This window comes from Neodiprion fabricii, chromosome 6 (assembly GCF_021155785.1).
Source record: "Neodiprion fabricii isolate iyNeoFabr1 chromosome 6, iyNeoFabr1.1, whole genome shotgun sequence".
Taxonomy (NCBI): Eukaryota; Metazoa; Arthropoda; class Insecta; order Hymenoptera; family Diprionidae; genus Neodiprion; species Neodiprion fabricii.
The window spans coordinates 19,279,600-19,299,635 of NC_060244.1; the positions used below are offsets into that span (position 1 = coordinate 19,279,600).

At 46.0% G+C, this 20,036-nt stretch overlaps 1 long non-coding RNA gene across 1 annotated transcript in view; it reads left to right on the forward strand.

The window, feature by feature from the left end:
- The window catches only part of LOC124184314, a 78,639-nt gene that overhangs the window by 41,950 nt on the left and 16,653 nt on the right, over positions 1–20,036 (forward strand). Inside the window, exon 2 of the long non-coding RNA XR_006871165.1 lies at positions 4,345–4,626. This is a non-coding gene — a long non-coding RNA (uncharacterized LOC124184314). The remainder of the gene's footprint in view (positions 1–4,344; positions 4,627–20,036) is intronic.

Here is a 20,036-nt window from a genome sequence, read left to right on the forward strand (position 1 = left end):
GAAGGTATTCAAGTTTGAGAATATCACTCTACACTTACAAATACTAATCAATGCTGAAGCCGATAGTATTCAATTGAAAAGTGAAAGAAGATTTCAATAGAAAAAAAAAAAACGAAATACAAAATGACCCATCTTCAAAGCAATTCGTAATCCATTCACGGCTTATGAATATACCTGTCCGCGTATTGACAAACGTTTTCTCAACGACGAATATCGTCTCTACGTTGTACGAATGAAAGGATCTCCATCGGGAATTTAATCGGCTTGACTTCGCGTATATTCACCTCTGCTAATTGCTCTTCTTGAGGCACTGTGCAATTCTCGCTAAATTACAGATAAAACAATACGTCTAGACTTGGGCGTAATTTTACGTTAACCGAATCAGTCCTCGCCTCGGCTTTTGAACTTGACTGATTATGCGTGAAAACTATCGACTGTCGCAACGCTTCGCACACCGGTCGCGTCCCAGTTGGCTTCGAGCCTAGAGAAAGCCGGAACCGCGAAATATTTCGGTCAGTTTTAACCCTCGGCAAATATAACTTCGCGAAACCCTTCGGACGCTTTGAGTCGTTCGATTACGTGCACCAACGTCTCTTCGCGTTCCTATCCGTACGACACTTTGCCCTAATTTACACGCCCGTCGCTGCAAACTCGGTCTTCCATTTCCTGACGGCTGGTGGTCAACAAGCTTGAAACTAGTTTCAAGGAAGCACTCGGGCTTCTGGCTCGTCTAAACCCACCCCTAAGTTCTCTGCTTGTAAGCCATAACTTGCGTCAAACATCCGCTCGTTTTCAACCGATTACGGTCAACACCCCGACACTGCATCCTGAGCTTGCAGGTGCAGTGACGATCGATGCAGGAATGGACCGAAATGCTTTCAGCGTCTCATGAAATCACATTCGAGCTATAGCTAATTGTTCGTACTTTTTGAACCTTAGACTTTTGAATGCTCAATGACGTATCCTTTAACCGAGTATAAGGTCTATCAGTCATTTATGAGAAAATGATTAAAGTTTAGAAGAGAAAGATATAAAAGTGCTCAGAGCTCGGCGCGTTTCTCGATGAAATTGACAGACTTTGAAGGTGCTCTAATAACGAGCAAATTACAGCTTGACGGTGCGCGCTTGCAGCTTTTCATTAACGAATATTAAATTGCGCGGTTCCTTAAGCCGTAAGCTGCGTTACTTGCAGCAGGATTGCTTTCGCGTTTCGGCGTGGATTTTTTTCCATCAAGTTTGCCAGAGTGGAACGGTACATCCCGAAATGATGTTTGCGTGGTAAACGGCGAGGTTTATTCAGCTTTTGGTCGAAGTTTCAGGTATGTTTCTATTTATCATAGGAGAAAATTATTCCAACGAGTGAGATACCGCGACTCGCTGGATATCACTTTTCTCTCTCTCCATCTCTCTCTTTCTTTCTCTCCTCAAAACGTCCCCCCATCCATCCTGCGTTTCTTTCATCACCATCACTCAGGTGAGTACAGAAGCGGAATCAGCACCGGCATCAGCGTTACAGTTGAATTTTCGCGAGTTGTGAAGAGCTCCTTACGTCACTCTTCTTAAAACTTGAAAGCTCCTTATTTTTCGTCTTCGCTACCAAACTATCTTATACCAGACTTGTACATAATCTCACGACTCCACTTGTAAAGCTCGAAATTTATTCAGAGAGGGAAATCGAGTCGAGTACCTGACTTACACACAACTTTTCCTAAGTGGTTTTATTCAACGAATTTAATTGTGGATTTAATTGCGAGGCATTGCGCACGTGCGATAATAAAATATCACCACTCGGTCGATCAGAACTTGTCACCTTCTCTTTTCGCGTTGTTTTACAACAAAATTCAGCGACTCTTCGTTCGTCGAGCTTTTTGAAAAGGAAATTTTCGCACGACTCGCCTGTCCGATGAAAACTTCTGAGGAATCGAATGAAACTTTTTACTACCAAGGGAATCATCGGGAATTCGTCCTTCGAATATTGCGAATTGAATCTGTTGAGCTCCAACTCCTCGCGTAGTGCGCCTACGGCAGGCAGGTACAATACGATTCAAGCTGTGAGAAAATTTTTATTCCTACTGTGAAAGCGTGATGGGTTTTCACCCTGGCTTTGTTTGTTGATCCTTGAAACGGAGCGATGGCGTACGGATCGTTCAAATATTTATTTCAGTTTACAACCTGCGCAGCTTCTTCCCGAACAAGCCGATCGGATGAGTTATACTTCAGTACCGCGCACCCATTTCACGGATATAATATTCCGGAGGTACATAAAATTCTTATTATGTTCAAGATAAGTTCTTGCGACGTCGAAAGAAAGGAGGGAGGAAAAAACAGATAACATTCCGTGGGACGGTAGTAATAAAAAGTACAAGCGTCATGTGCTTATATAACGTTTCGCGGATAAGAAAGCGAATATGCGGAGGGACACGTCGGCTGTAACTACATGCCAAAAACGCTTCTACGTATATAGATTTATTTTATCCAACGGTGAGCACTATTCGTCAGAATTCGTGAATCGGTATTTTCCTCGCTGAATTTTCTAGGTGCTATATTGTCAACTCTATTCCATTGAGACTACTTCTTGCGAAATGAGATTTTGAATAAGTGACGGAGTAATTATCGCTAAACCGTTAGCGATCCGTTATCACAGAGGAAACCCGGTCATCCCAGGAAGATCAATCGATCGTGAAACGGGTCTAAGCTCGAGGACTTAGCCCCGAGTCGTACCTTTCTCAGCTCGGGGTGTCTAAGCTTTTAGTACAAATTGGATTGTGCTGTGCGCAAATAGAAACTGCGTCTGGGGACGGCAAGTAACTAACTAGCGAGATTGTCCGCAAGGATGCCCTGGATGTTTGTGAATTAATTATCCCAGGTTAGCTTAGGCTGTCAAGTCAGCCGTGAGATTTGCTCCAAATCCTCAAGTATCACAGCCGCTGAAACCATTCCGTCCTCCGAGGTGCGCATGTGCGTATCTTACCGACAAGGTATAATCAGCGGTGCAAAATTAATTGCTAAGATCCAAGATGAATGAGTGAAGATGGAGGAAATCGAACGTGACAAAGTCGACGTTGATCTACCGCAGTCAGTGTACTAAGCCACGCGGAACTGTCTCTTAACAACCAATAATCACGAACCTGTCTCGGGTATCGCAAGTCATCAGCGTTTGCGAGTGTTGAATCAACACAATTACTTAGATGCGGAATAGAAGTGGCGAAACCGAAGCGAAGCAACAAATTTTCGTCCCTGCTATTCCGTCTTGCCTGTCCCGCGGGGCTCAAGACGACGAGCGGAAACCCAGAGGCAGGAGTTGGGCGGCTCCTTAGGGACATTCGTCATCGTTTGATCTGTTTAAGCGAGACTGCATAGAAGAATGTATATATGTATATATATATAGTATAAATGCGCAAGTACAGACACGGCTGCAAAGTAAAACTTTCGGAAAATTTTCTGGTAAACCAAAACAACGAGAAAACAAGGAGAAAAACTAAGGGTAAAAAGAAGAGAGTCTGAAAACTTATGACCCACCGCGGAGACTCCAAGGGGGTTTAAGAGCCTCGTTGAAAAGGACGGCGCACCCTTCGTACGATATTCGACTGACAGCTGCTCAAACATCGGCAATATTTGAGCCGCTTTTTCATTTTAAAATTGGAGAAGGTCGCTTCTTAGATTATGATGAAAATATGCAGGCTCAGTGCTTTTCGATTTCTATTGTTCGATCGTTGAAATTACAACTTAATCTAGTTGTACAGGACGTATCTTATAATTGGATAAAATTGCTCGAAATGAAACTGTTTCGCCGGAGCTCAATCAGCGCACAGAAATGCTTTTGGAATGTGAGAACGTGCTCTACAGTGGTAACAAGATTTCGGTATCTTTGTGCCTTTGCTACAAATATAGGTATTCGTGTTTTTGTCGTGCGTCGCTTTGAAATAGAATTACGCTCAATTTATTCACCAATTTTACTTCTATGTTTTCTGACTCATTTTTATTATTGAAGTTGATTACGAATGAGAAGAATAATCCTCTTAAGCCCAGGAAACCGTTTAATGAAATTTAAAAACTGAGTACTGAATTCACGGATTAAACTTTTTTCCCGCCTTATGTTGACGTTTCGCATCGAATGCATAAAATTTTACCAAACGAAAGCTACACACGAATAATTTTTCTCATTAAATTATTTTGCAATAAATCTTGTCAGAAAGATGTTTTCGTGTGTTTCATTGATGACTCGTGAAAGAAAGCTTTCCTTTCGTAAAGCCACATCTTTATCCTGCAGCTGTCTCCATTTCATGTGCCCTAGATAATATTTTTTTCCCTTCCATTTCGTATAATAGTACCGTTGACTTTCAGGTTCATCTCATTATCGAACCGAATAATCACCAGACGAGCCCTCGAAGTCTGGGGTTCGATTCAGCATCAGTCTACAGACTTGCACGCGACTCCGATACCTCAACGACCCTTGGGCAACGACACACAGAGAAGTCCCTGGTTCATTTTCCGGGCCAATTATCCGCGCGAGATCTTTTGTAGCGGAGATCCAGAATCGCAGTTATACATCACTTACACCCGGTGCCGTCATAATTGGCTGGATTGTTCGTCGATCACAACTAGCCAGCGCGACACTGGAAAGAGGTAAGAGAAACGACAAGCACGTGGTACGAAATTCACACTCCACGAATCGCCAAACTATTTTTTTGTCATCGGTTTAACCATTTTGTTATGCGGAATTCAACGAAACCTCGGAGTGCGGGATTGACAACAAGACGGACGGATTTTCCCCACTCTTGAAATTGTAATTTGTTCGATCATTTGTAGGTGCTGTTTTCCCCCATGAAAGATCAGCTTGATGAATAATTTGAAATATGTGTCTGTGACAGTGAATAACACGGCCAATCATTTGCCGGGTACTAGCTTCTCGGGCGTTCCTCTCTCTTTCTCTTTCTCTCTTCGTCTCCTCACGTCACCCCCCATCGCGCAATTTCCCTCCCGTCAATTTATTAGCCGTAACGGTTTGCGTCGGGGTGGCCAAACAAAGTGAACGACGCCTCGGGGAGCGGAAGCAGACATTATAATCCTGGAGTGGCTTTAAGTGAGCCGGTGCATCTGTCGAGGGTCTGCCGCAGAATCCGTGGGGTGGACGTTGGGATTAATGCACACTCGACTGGATCAAGCCAGCGGGGCTGCAAGCATCGTTTTGCGGGGTCCTTCGCCGGTTGCATGGGCGCAGGATCGGCCGAGTAGGTTCATTGGTCCCAAAGTCGATCGGTCGTTGGCGTGTCCCGAGTCCTGTGGAGCTCGAGGAATCTTGACACGATTTTACGAGTCGGGGCTTGGAAGCCTTCTGCGAACAGGGTAAAATAGAAACCAGAAGAAGATGATTCCTTCGTAGAAATAAGTCTATCCACTGGCTGAAAGAAAACCGACCACTTTCCCTCACCGCCACCTTAATTTGTTTTCTCAAAAAGTTGAAAGGAAAATTCAAAGCTGAGAGAACGTTTCGTTCCTTAGCATCGCGTGAAGGAAATTTACAGATACCGCAACCAGGTACCAAACGCGCGGATGTTGATGTAATGCGATATAATGTAGGCTCCAGGAACGAATAACTTCCCGTTCCACCTTCTCTTCCGCCGGATGATTTCCACCCTCCCATCCATAATACTTATCCCATTCGGAGATTCCCTGTTACTACCTGGAAACGTTGGCGTGTCACGTCGTCGAAACCGTTCGTCGAGTCTCATATTCGCTGAATAAACCCCTCGGAATATCGTTTCATTCGCCTATTTACGCGCAACCATATACGTATTGAAGCGGGATGTTCCTTTGAAATACCGAGTAATCCGGAGGGCGAGAAATCAAGTTTACATTATCCACATCGTCGGTAACAGCCTGAGGCTCCTGCGAGACGTGTTCGTGCGAAGCCTCGAGCTACCAACAACAACCCGAGGGAGTTGCCGAACCAGACGCTTATTCCCAATTTCCACGAAGTATACGGCGCGTGCAGACGTGTAAGATCAGACACGGTGAACGTGTACGCACAGTACAGTTTCACAGCACGGATTTCAGGGAGACAATATTGCCGAGTCTTTCACCGACGGATGCAACAGCGCACCTACTGCACCCTCCCCGCTTCATTACGCAAGAAATTGCGCGCACAAAGCGAGGCTCCGTGCAACTGCGAATCGAAACTGGATTTGCGCAGATCAGGAGTCGCGGAACTTTGTTACGGGAAACCGTAACAAGTCCTAGTCGTAGAAACCCGGTGCAGCTTGCGCCGTAACGACGTCGCGGTGACGAAGTGAGTTCGATTTGTTTGAAAGATGATCGCAATTTAAGGAGCCATTTTTCGTCTTTCTTCGATCTTTTTTTATTAGCGACTTTTATTTTTTTTTTCTGCTCACGTTCACGCGCAGGCCGTCCTTGTTCACGGAGGATGATAACGTGCGGCACTGAGGTACGTCCACCTACCGATCCTTTATCTGTTAGCTCCGGGAGATCAGCCGGGAAACGACCTTTTTTTTTACATCCCCTGCAACGCGCTATTTCCTCGCTCAGCTGACCCTTTTCTCTTTCATTCGTTGCCCCGGTCATGGATCAGCGGTCGCGTGCGCGAGGGTTTAGTCTTGATTGAGGTAAGGCGAGGGCCGTCTGATACCTTGCGAAAAATCGCTACCCTTAGGCTCGTAACAAAGAAATCGTGTCGGCACTAATGGCCTCTCTGTTATGTTGCCGGTTGAACGCTAATCGCTCGAGTGCAGGCTGTTGTTGCGGGCGAATCAAAACGGTAATGGATGGTGGCCGATTCGCTTCTCCTGACCAACGCGAATCGACGGCGATTAGCTGGATTATTAACCGACGGTACGCGGAGCTGATCGTGAGTTTTAATTGCCAAATCGGTAAACGATACATGGAGATTAAACGCACGTCAGGCTTTGACCGAAGTCGTTGGAACGGTATCAACCGATTTACGGGCAACAGTTAACTTAGCAGTATATTTAATCCTGCCGTTCGTTCCGAGGGAATGGCAACGTTATTTGACAATAAATATTCATGCGATGCAAACACACATCCCTGTTTATGACTCTAATCCCATGTGAAATCCGAGACCATAATATTCGAAATTAAATTATCACCCCGGCTCACGCGTTCGCTCCACGGCGACCGACTCTCGTTCATGGCTATAATTAATTCCGTGCCGTTTGCATATGGTGCTTACTGTTTACGGGGAGCCACTTGAAATTACCATAGACACGTGCACCCCATACGCGGTAAGTCTCCGACGTCACGTCTGGCGCGGATGAATCCGATTTCCTCGACGTACAACCTTCGTCGATAATAAATTCTCAGGCGTGTCGGATAATTTATACGAACTGCAACGCGATTGTGTCCACTTGCGTCGTTGCGTTGGTCGCGTGAATAACGATCACCGTTTTTTGGCCACGTCACACGGTCGGTTACTTCTTCCCGGTTCCCGGTTCCGTTCCCCGGAAAAGGAGCCGACCCTTCATTTTTTCACCCAAACGAACCCGCTGACGTTGCTCCGAGATCTGCGAACCGCTGGGCTAGCAAATTATTTTTTTTTTTAAACCGACACTTGCAGCTAAGCCGAGATTCCAACGCGTGGGAGACGCTGGAGAATCGGAGCGATCCGAGTTTCCGACTTATTCGCATCACTGCAGTGGGTGGAACGCTGGCAGTGCAGGCTTGTTGTACGAGGAACAAGTTTCTTCGGCTCGTAAATTCGTGTTACCGGCCTTATTACATTTTCAAGGGTCTCCCGACGCCCTCGACGCCTCTCGTATCGACGGTGTACGGAGTTGGCGAAGATCCGAGGCGAGTCCACTGGCCGAGGACGAAGGTGAAATTGGAACCCGAGGGGAACGGCTCGAATTGGCTCGAGCCGGTTCGCTCTGGTTCACCGAATAATTTTTCGCTCGCGAGATAAGGCTCACGGCCTCCACATACGCCGGTATATCGGATACATGTGGAAACGGCGCGTGCGGGATATGGGCGCGAATTTATTTATGACACTGAGAGAAAATTCTAGGAGCCCCTGCATCTCCCGTCTCTCTAACACGCGACTCGTGAGTTAGAACCGACGTGCGCGAATGAGATCGAGGAAAAACATTGTTCCGGACGCCTTGGGCGTTGCCGGGGGATTCACTCGCTTTCCTTTCAACTTGTTGGAACTCCCTCTGCTGCGGAATAGTCGCAGATGCTACCCGGGATGCATTCATCACCGTGCAGTCTGGTGCAACACTGCATTCGGCAGCTACTCTCCACGGGTTTTGTATGCAGTTACTGCTATACCTACGTGCAGCTATTACTTCGTATAATTTCACCATCTACTGGAAAAAAGTACCAATCAGAATCCTGTGTTGCCAAAGTTATGCCGTCAAATTATGGCGCTATGGTTACTTGGGAAGTTGAACTTGTGACTTCGTGCAGTAAAATTTGCCACGGCAAACTTATAATGTGATTACTATGGTATTTACTGTATAATCGTAATCACTATGCTTGATTATAGTTTATAAACTTTTAATGCCAATCCATATAAGTATGATAATATTTACAGTTTTGTTCTGAATTTTACTGGACCACGGTTTATGTACTGACCAGGAAAGTGCCCGAGGTGTACTTCGTTGATTTTTTTTATTTTGTGATGTGTTGCAGTATGTCAAAAAACCTTATTGTTAGATACGTATTTTTTCATGTGCCGATTCGGCCGCTTAAAAAGTGAAGAAGAAGTTGACGTCATTATCGAAAAAATCGATTTTTGGGGGTTAGCTTTGAGGCTGGCTTTTACCCCTCAAGTAAAAAGTACGTGGCAAATGTTTTTTGATCCACTACAACACGTCATTGAATAGAGAAAATCTATGTAAGGTAAGCCTCGGGCACTTTCCTTGTGAGAATATCGTATCTGAAGAATTTTTTCCGAAAATTCGATACCATTTATCGCGATTTCCGCGTAAATGTAGAATTTATGCTTACCCGAACACTTTTACACGTCAAGAAGAATCGCTATTCGATATTTCATCACCAAGTTTCGTCACATTTGCTGAGCTCGTTCATTTCCCTCCCTTCGGTGAATACCGGCACATCAATATTCAATCTCGCAGGTATCGTTAGTGGCGGAATTTCGCCTGGCGAAAAACCGTCTCTCGCGTAATTTCATGGCTTGCCAATTTTCGAGGCTTTTGAATTCAAAAAACGGAAAGGTCGGCGAACGCAATAGGATTTTCATTGACCGTCTCCTTTGTGCTTGGTATTTTCCATTGTTTCTGTCATAATCAGCCTACAATTTTCGTGTTCTCGAGTTCTATCCCAAGGTAATAACGTACTTTCTCAACAGAACGGAATGAAGTATACCACATCAGCTGCGCTATGAAATTTTCCCACTAATTGATAGGTTGGTGATTTGAATTATTACTCAATGTAAAACGTCGCACTGTCATTTCAAAGTAGTTTTATTTTTCTCCAACATCGTTTGAATTCATGAACTCGCGAATTCAGGTGCAAATCCATTTCATTCGGTCCCTATTCAATTAGCTCGACGTTCCAAACGTGTTCGATACTTTTTTCTAAAACATGTTTTCACTCTTCTCAAGAGTTCGGTAGAGTTCTGCAGTGAAAAAGCAAAGATTTAGGCGAAGGGCGGCCTTTAACTGACTAAAGGGCTTTGTTTCGGCAGTTTACTTTATCCGCGGCAACAGGTGCAGACGTCAGTAATCTCTCCGGCATGGCGATAGCTATCTCGTCGAGGCCTAGCCAATGGGGTTGACGAATTTGCACCTGTTTTTTGTTTCCTTCGCTTCGCTTTATTTTCCTTGTGGGTAGGACGAAGTAGGAGGAAAATTTCGTTCAAAGTTCTCGCTTCCTCATCGACCGCACATCCTCTACTTTCCATTTGTAATCGGGAAAAACTGGATGCTTCTGTTACACCCTTTACATCGCTGACACGGCGAGGGTAGGACTTAATTGAACAAGTTGACGCTAACTTAATTATGTAGACGTAAGCCTCGTTGACCTGGTTGGCCGACGGTAAGGGAAGGCCGACAGCTTCTGACGCTGTTGCGCATTAATTTGAGTGAATTTAAATTATCTTCATATGCGCTTTTATGCGGGGTCTGTTTATAGATATGTCTCGCGCATCAGAGGTATACCCCTTCCGGAAGTCGGAAGCGAGATGTCACTACGAGAATTTACATGCACTCCAAAACCTCGTCGAGTTGAAACTTTTCAGCATTCATTCGGTAGCTTTTGAATATCATACGTGTGCCGAACCAGCCGGTACGTTTTTATTATTCTTCACTCTCCGATACCTCAAAGTTCATCACCTCAACGATTTCTCCGCACACGTCGAGCAAAGCTTCGAGGTTCGCGTCTTAACCAAGATCAGCGTCAAATCTGAAACTTGCAGCGAGACTCGGGGTGAAGTTTATCGGTGAATTCCCGTCCATGCGCGACGGTGCAGTTTGCAGAAGCAGCAATTGCTCGAAATTGAATTTGCCAAGCCACACCGAAAGGCGGGCCTTCAAAGTCTGCTAGGGATTGTTTTTGACAAGAAAATAGTCGGGCGTGAGGGTTGGGTAGGTTTCTCTTCACGTTCAGGTGGGAAGACAGCGCGGCACACATCTCTATTGGATTTGGGTGGCGTTCGTGCGACGCGGCGACGTGTAGATACAGGGGACTAAGTGGGAAAATGGGAAAATTGAATCGTCGTTAAAATTGTATAGGTATATTTATTTGCCGTGAATTGATCGAGTTACTCTGCCTCGCGGATTGAGAGGATGCGGAGAAATTCCCTTCGAGGGTAGTTCGCTCGTCTGCAGCGAAAATAACCGAGTTACGATCGCGAGCCAAAGCGGTGCAAAGTGAATAGACATAATTGGATAAAGTTTTACTCCTCCCATTCGGGTGCACCTGATCCACGTTCAATCAACTCGAAACGTTGAACGTCATCAACTCGCTGATGCGTGCCTTAATAAAGAAACGTGACGCCAGCGCTTTCGAGGATATAACCAAATAGCGGCGGTATACGGATGACGATAGAATTCTCTCGTTGCGTAATATTAATATTGAACGTCGTTATTGCCCACTGTTACTCTCGTCGTTCTTATCAGACACACCGCGCCCTGACTCTTCACCCATAGTCTTACACGTCCGGCAACAACGTTTTGATCACTATGCTCTTAAATTTATCTAAGTAAGTAAATTGACTCGAAGGTGCAATGACGAGGATTTTCGCTAGCAGAGAACGGAGAAGAGATTCGTCATCGCGCGAATCCCACACTAGCAGTTTTGTATCATTGACGTCGGGGTGGCAATATATTTCTCTGATACCCGGATGGACGGAGGTCCAGAGGCGATCCGACGACGTCTTATTCTCATTTCCTGCGCGGAAGCCGGTAGACTTGCTGGAAAATCTTCTTTGTTGGATCACGGTTGGTTCACCTTGGCTCCGGCAGTGCTACAACCGAATCCCAACGCCCGATAAAAAGAGCAAGAATTCGCGGTGCACCGCAGCTGAAAACATTTTTCGTTTTCCAAATGCAATTTAGTAGCGTGCCAGTTTTCTCAGATTCCCGTCACGAGTCGCACACGAGAAGGAAGTTGTAGCTTGCCGTTCACCTTCAACATATCGCACATGCACCTTGTGCCCTCCGCCGTTTCTTCCAGCTGAATAAGCTCTCCGCACCGACGAGCAAACGGAATAATTAAGCCTCGATTACAGTAAAAGGGGAAATAAAAGCCGCGTGTTTTCGAAATTTGTTTATTTATCCATTCGTTTCTAGCCTCGATCACGCGATAATTACACGCTTTACTGACCGACCGTGGCGGAGTGTAAATCACCGTACGCCCCCGGTATCGGGCAAACTTTTTACTCCAACGAAGCCGCAACGTTTATTGTGGTTTTTGGTCCATTTCTCGTCGGCTCGTACGCTTCGGTGCAGTAGGTGCCACCGAAGTCCTGATCGATGTAACGTCCGGCCTAAGTTACGTGGTGGCATCCACGCCAGATTGTTATGGACAAAACCGTGCAACGGAGTGAAAGCGGGAGAGAGAGAGAGAGGATCGGAGTTATAAGCTTGAGTGCAAGGAGCACGCCTTGCATAAGACACCCTTTAAAACTTTGACCTCCTATTATTTTTCCATTACACCCCAGGCTCTCCTGCACGAGCGCTTCCCAACGTTATCTCGCTGTGGCAGCACGCTTTTATTAACTCATACTTAACTTTACCCCTGCAGTCTAGGTCTCGCCGTTTCCACTTTGAATGTTTTTCCCTTTTTCGCCCACGTCCCGTTTCAATCCCGTGAAGCTTCGTCCTCTCGGCTTATTATTCAAACGCACGCGTGAATGATTCAGAGAAAACTGAGGGTCGTCGGGGCTGTTCATATCCGAGAAGGTATTCCTCCTCTTCTTAACGCGGCTTATACTCTCGTCAAATCGCCTACACGAGGAGAAGTTCGTCCGGAGGATCCCCAACTTGAAACTTTGCTTCCGAGCCAGGCCGGAGGGTCAAAGAAAGTCGAGAAGTGAGAATGAGCTGGGTAAGGGCGAAATGGTGGGGCGTCAAATAAAGCGTTCGTTTGTAACAACGCACGCTAATGGCAGCGGTCGGTTACCCTCGTTCTGTTGCCGGAATGACCAACTTTGGAAGTTCCTCGAGGGAAAGAACGGACAGCCCATTTCCGAATATGGGTCGAAACGGAGTGGTAATTCGTCAGAAAACGGTGCTCAGAATCAGCCTATCGGAAACCTCGAATTGTTGAAGATCGCTGGTTCAGCGGAAGAGTTTCTGGTCCAGGAATGTTGGAATTTTTACGTGATATTCTATTTCTCGTCGATTATAACCTTCGCGTCAGGACTGGTGGATCGAAGCACATTAATTCAAGGAATCACATCGCTTCGATCCAACTTGCATAACAACTTCAAGAAGCATCGTTCTGCATTTTCCCCTCACTTACGACTACGCAAAGTTTCTTAGAGATTTCTCTCCTGATTTCAGAAGTGCTAGTCGCAAAGGATGGGTGGTACACACGATCGTTTCTCGTTATTTTCTTTGCACCGAAATTCCGTGTATAACAATATGACGGTATCGATAAGTTGGATGGAAAATATAGGGAAAACTTTTACTATGATTGCAGACTTTTTCACGGTTTGAGGAAAGAAATCTGTCGTTTCGTTGTACGATATCCGTACCTGTGTATAAAACTCATCGTAAATGCACCGCACGCAAAAAGTCAAGAAATTCTGTGCCTCGGTTTTTTTTTATCTCGATGACTGCACCTCACCGATCTTGCGATACTCTGCGAGCTTTTACTAGGGTCTCACAGCATCAGGAATCCGTATTCCAATCACCCTCTGCCGGTCTCGCGTAACTTCTTTGCATATTTTTTCGTCTTTGTTTTCTTTCCATACGCCTTGCTCGTCTGTTCTTTATTTTGTTATTCGTAGCCGTGACAATGTGTCGGTGCAGTGGCGTCACACGATGCAGCATCGGAGGTTATTCTCTCGGGTAGCGTACTGGTTTGGTTCATCGTGTTTCGCTAGAGCATTGTATCCAGGTGGAGGATACTCGGGCAAAGAGAACGTACCAGTGACAGGAGTCTTTGAGACATTTTTTCCCTGCTATATGCATTCTCGTCCACCGTGGGTGTCCATGGCAGACGATTCTTTTGATATTACGAGTTCAATAGCCGAGATTTCCCAGCTAACTTTAATGAGAAACTAATGATATATCTTCAAAATAGATATACTCCTTTCATCCAGTTTCACTATTCAAAGTGATCTGTACGGTATATAATATCTCCCCGTTCGTTCAACATCGAGAAGTATCTGGCAATCGGTCCAACATACGTTACATATATAGTTATTTTCCCGATTCATCCGACGCCCGTATATCCGCAGAATCTTTTCATCACTCGTTTTTGGTTTGGAATGGTTGAGGCCGAATTGCGGTTGGGCGTTGCAATCCGCTGGACGGTCGAAGTGGATGAACCGAATAAAGCATGGATGGAGCGCGTGGTCTGGTCGAAAATCCTCGTCGACGATAGGAGAGGACTAGCTGCAAAGCTAAAAGTGAAATCCATAGTGACTATGGGACTGGAATTCAGCAGTCCAAATCCATCCGCAAGCTTTGTTATTCTTCACTGCAACACACGTAGTTGGACCTACCCAGAATTGTTTTTACCCGCAGCAGACAATTCTTGCTATTTATGAGTACGAGAGTATCGCTCGGCTATTCGCAAAAGGACCTTGGCATACAACGGTGACGCAAGATGTGTTTGCGAAGACGCGATTACCGCGAGCTGAATTGCTTGTTTGGATACCGTTTGAGGGCAGCCGCTTTACGTGCAATCCGCACAGCGTTGGAGTGTATTGCAAGTGACTCAGCGTTCGGTGTTTTCCCATCCGTTCGTCTACTCCTCCACCGACGTCTCAATAAATGTTGACACATTTGTTCACGTCCACGTGATTCGGTCGTGTTAAACAAGCAACACTGCTCCGTCGTGTAACCTGCCGTTCATTAGCGAACATAGGAATTCTATGCCTCCCATTCACCAAGACTCGGAGAATTAGTTGGGCTTGAGCTTAGCTGATGACACTTAGCAGACTCGAGATAACGACGGCAGTTCGTCGTCACTATCAGAGGAAATTGCACTCGAGGAGGTTGAGGGGTGGGTCAAAATTCGCAGAGTTCAAGTGTCGACTGAGTGGGTTCGCGGGTGGTCAACGGTCACCCTGATCTCGAAACTACTCGAGAGCTGGGTAAACAAAGTTTTCGAAGACTTGGTGACGTGCAATGGAGACGTTACGCTCATCGGGATGAAGTTTCTCTTCCTAACGAGGGTCTGCCCTTCCTCAGTCCGGGAGAAGCCTCGCCCTGTCAGGGCACCAAGTCGCCCGATATCACTAAGAAGCCATGATTCAAGTTCGTGCCTCCGGATCCTGGCCGTTGGAATCATCTTTCCAATCTGATGACCCCAGCAAATTATTCTGCGTCAATAATATCCTAATTGGAGAATCCTACCTCGGCTTGCAAGCCTCGGAAATTAATTAGCCATATCAGCTGTCACGCCCCTAATGACTGTTAAAAATTCTCGTTAACCTGACGTACGATATGACCAGTAAAAATGTCCTCTTCCACGCTCCGCAATTTTTCCGGAATTTCAATTATTCCAGCTCCACGTCAGACCTCGCTCGGCTCACGGAGAATCCCCAGCTAAATCGTGTTAAACTTGAGGCACAATCCTCTGGAACTTGCCATTAGAGGAACTTCGGTATGTGTGTCGTCTTCTAGCTGCCATCTCACGTACGAACACACGTGGATCCACACAATGCGGATGGGTGCATGGGTGCACTGAATTTTCTATTCACGAGATCGCTGGTAGTCAAGGTTTGGCCACATCGAGTAAGCTGTCTACCTGCACGAAATGCCTGTCCACATCAGACGCGTTCTCATACACGAGAATTGAAAGGAAGTTTTTAACAATTTTTTAACGTCTGGCTGTTGTACCTCTTTCAACGAAATCCTTCTTCGCGTAACTTTATCTTATATTAACACAAACGTACGATCTGCGCGCTTGTGTGTGCTGAAAAGTTTTGGGAAAAGGTGTCGAACTTCTTTGCGTCGATGTCCCGCGAATGGGCAACGCATTCGCACGGCTTGTTTATTCCGATGTGTTGTAAACTTGAACGAAGGATCGCTTACGAAAGGATTTCATCGAGCAGACGGTAAAATCTGGTTGTAAGATACGAAATTGTATACGAGTACAGGTATAATGCTGAAATATCCTCGCATAAATTTTGAGTACCCTCCGTCTCCGCTGATTCCCTCTCAATATTAAGGACCGAGACATTACCGTTCTGCTCACCCAGCTTGGAGAACCCCAATTTCCATTTCCGGGGAAAGCAGACAATAAGCCACCAGAGTTTCGCGACCGAGCGAAAAAGCCAGGGTCTTAACTCAGTAACGTATTGACTCAGTTTTTTCTCCTGTGCATTGAAATAATTTCGGTGGATCTTCGAAGGCTTAACAACTCTTTGGCACTGCGGGTCAGAAGTTTACGTGCCAAGCCTCATCGCACGAGAAAATAGCTAACCAATCCAGCTTCGATGGCGATTCTTTCTCTTCCCGCCTCATCGACGATAGGAAATCACCTCGAAATATATTCCCACGACGTGGCAAAGAGACTGTAAGAGTTTCCCTGAGACACGTGTCGAGTATTAAATTATTCCACCCTTGGAAGTCGAAGTCACTCACCCCATTCGACGGAGTTGAAAGGCGGTGCGGTGGCTGCGGCCTCAAGTCGAAATGGCGTCTTTGTGCGTAGCTGAGTACTACACGGAATAGGATGTCTGGGGGAATGAGAGCTCGGGAAGTGTGTCTTGGTAAAACAATGATTATTCTGGACAAACACTTGGAGGAGCTACTCGGATGAGGGTTGATGTAACAAAAGTACTGCCAGAGAATCCTGCCGCGAACTCGACGGATGATTAGCAGAGTAAACTTGACGCAGTTTAATTGACTGATTGTAAGTCAATTTACAATCCGTATTCTATACTCCAAACGTTGCGTTTTGTCGAAAGGTTTAGGCTATCGAAGCTCGTCACCCGGACCCATTGTGTCCAAATCAAATTCGACTGCAGCCTGCAATCAGCTATTAACCGGCATTCGTCGAACCAAAATCATTTGACAATGAGCGTTTCTGGTTGCTTATTCTGTAATAAGGAAATTTCGGATAATCAATGACCGGAAATAGGTTGATCACCTGACGTTTAATTCACTCAACTTATCGTATGTCTTGCACCTGTGGTCTCGGTTTTCGTGTTGAAAAATTGGAGACTTTTTTGTAAACAAGGAGAAAAACGAACCTGCAACATTGGGAAAAACGGGGAGCGAGATAACAGATAGCCAGAGAACTGGGCGAAAGGGAAGAAAACTGAATGAGCGGGTTCTAAGGGAAAGAAAGACGCACGAGCTCATCAAGAGAAACAATTCTCTCTACTTTTCGGGAGGCTCGTCAGCTTTCATAAGCGACGAGGAAACTACAGTAAGACGGTGAAAACATAACCACAGACTTCGCACGTCAGTGTTTGACAAACTTGTCGTCGAGTCTGCAAATACGTAAAGCGCGGAAAAGTTCGAACTCGAAAGAGTTTCTTCGTTCCTTTCAATTTATGCTCAACGCGTTCGCTGTAGGCGTCATCGTTACCGACCCTCGTGCTATCTGATTAATTGAAATTGCCGTCCAATGGATAGTGTGTAAGTTGGTGCGCACTCGGTTCCGGTAATCAATAGCGCGTGATTGGCCCGTGAAAACCGGATGGCGTCCCATTTCGGTGATGCATTCAACCCGTCTCCCGATGAAGAACCCTAAATTTTTCCAAACCCTGCCCGTACCGAAAAAAGAGTGATCGAAATGAACCGCCTCGAGGCCCTTTCACAAATTGAAATTTTTGTATAAAAATATTTGCAAAGAAAGGTGGGGGAATTTTTCCATTAGGTCGTAAAATTTTCAGACCAAGCGTGGTGTGTATACATGTACGGTTCCATAAATTAGCCCCATCCACCGGGTGGTTAAAATAAATCATCGTGCGATGCTTTTTCCGCTTTTACCTTCGCGTGGATAAGAAATCTAGTTGCATAACGTACGCGATTGATCGATCAACATTTGCCGCAGAGTGGGAAGTGAGCACTTGTTCGCCCGTGTTCTACACTACATTTTTACCCGCTTTCTCTTTCTCTCTTTCCATCTTTCTTTTGGTCTGAGACAGACAGACGGACAGGCGGACCGACTAGGTAGCGAGACTCTTGCTGAAGTCAGCTTAGAGCGCAGGGACTTTGCCTCGAGTTGCCTGGGACAGCCCTTAATTACGGAAAAGCCACAGATGCACGCTCCACCGCAGGCTCTTTTCCCTCGTTCCTTCCTACACACCGACTATATACTCGGAGAGCTAACCTCAAGGCTCGTAGGGTAAAAAAAAAAAAAAGAAAGAGAGCGAGAGACAGAAGTTTCTTAATTTATTGCTATCCCGGAGGACAGGTGGTAGCCGTGTATATTACGCGCTCGCGCGAATCGATAAATTTTCAAGTATTTACCGTGGGTGGTAAAAGTCAGTGAAAATTTCCGGGAATATTTTTGAAAACACTCACGTCACATACACGAAATATATTGCGGTCGCAATTCCCAGCGATATTTTGTACCTCGTTTTGTGTCTTCCAAACTGTTTCCAAGGTCAGTTGAGAGTTCATTTGTCGGTAACGGCAACGTTGTATACCTATAAGTATATTACATGTGTGTAATCGCGTTGCTAATCGTCTGTTCATTTGAGCTGGAAATCACTAGCCATTCGTCTTTGTCGTCTAAGAAACGCACCTGCCAAAATATCACTTACAGACAGAGACTAGAAGATAGCGATAGAGATTGAGACAGAGGGAGAAAGGAAGAGAGAGAGAGAGATTGCAGTCATTCCGTCCTCCGACTCATACGCGGCTATTAAGGCAGCCATTATCCTGTTTATCTTGCGTGACAGGCGCTACTTACGGGTACGGTGCGCCATGTCAAGAATACGAGTCAAAGTTCTTTGCTCGAAAGAAACTGAGGACCCCCACTGCCCGTAGGGCGCGAGGAACGAAGCTCCAAGGGTTTAAAGCACCGCCCTTTGCACCACCAGGTGCTGAATAATTTATCCATGCTTTCCTCCGCCGTTTCTTATCCCCATTTGGACGAAGCCTACCCGAGTACGTTGGCCGCCCTCGACGCTGAACGTCCGTAGCGTCAGATAAATCCTTCCCAATTTTGGTAAACGTCGAACAAGGTCGATAAGAGAACAGGTGAACCTGCGCGACCTCCGTCTCTTTTCCTTCCGCTGATCACCCGGGGATGATCTTCCCTCGAGAAGGTTACGGAACGTGATAATAGGGATTGCTGAGTTTGGCCTTTTTTCGTTCCGCACGTTCAAATTTCGTGCGCTATCGCTACGTGCTAACGAAAAATCACGTTCTTCCCGGAACGCCGGCAAGAAATTGTTGGAATACCCCGCAGAACAGAAATGATTTCCTTACGGCACGCCGGAACTCGGTTGATACTCGTGCAATTAACGTACTTTTTTAATCTTAATCCATCGCTTGGAGGAGCCCTGAGTCTGGCAGTTACGCAACAACTCAGCCCTGCTCGTCCATCACCTCGCTGTTCGCTTCGAGAATACATGACGGTTTCAAGGGTTCCCTCTTATACATACACGAGCTTCGTCAACCCGAAGCCGCCTCATCTATGCCTCGGAAATAATGGCAATGATCACCGGTTTAGCAGTGACGAATTGAAGAGCTTTGTCTACCGACGATGCTCTGATTATTTTTACCCTCGTCGAACTAATTTTTGAGGAAGACTTCTTTTAGCGTCTCTTCCCGATGTTCCAACTTTTCCATATTCGACGTTCGCTTGAACTCTTGCCTGTTTTTCCTCTTTTCCTTAGATCGCGTAGTTACAGTTCGGATAGCGCAGACTACCACACTTACGTCGATCGTAGCACCGTCCGTTTATAGTAGCGTGAAACGCAAAACTGAACAGCGAATTTTAGAACACGCTATTCCGTCACTCCAACAACTCGTTCATGAATAGTTGACTCATTCCCTCGCGAGGTAACGGCATTCCTGCATTCGTCTTTAAAGTATCGAGCGTTGTGAGGAACGCTTTACGTAAATTCCCGAGATGTTTGTAGGCACGTAAAATTCTTCAGGGAGTAAAGTTACCGCGTCTTTCAACGTCTGTAGAGCATCGGTCGATGCGGGTATTGGAAATGCTGCCCGTTCGTTGACTCCGGAGAAGTTTTTTTTCACTCGAGGGGAAAGCACAGTAATCTGTGACGAATCATTACAGTATTCCACGGTCGGTGGAATGACACGGAATTATGGATCGCAGCGATTAGGGAGTGAAGGGGAGAGATAGGAGGAGCGACCTTTGTTCTTGCGATAAGGACGAGGAGTCGGAACGGCAGGCCGTAGCTCTGGGATCATAACCTCGGGATCGAGCTGCAA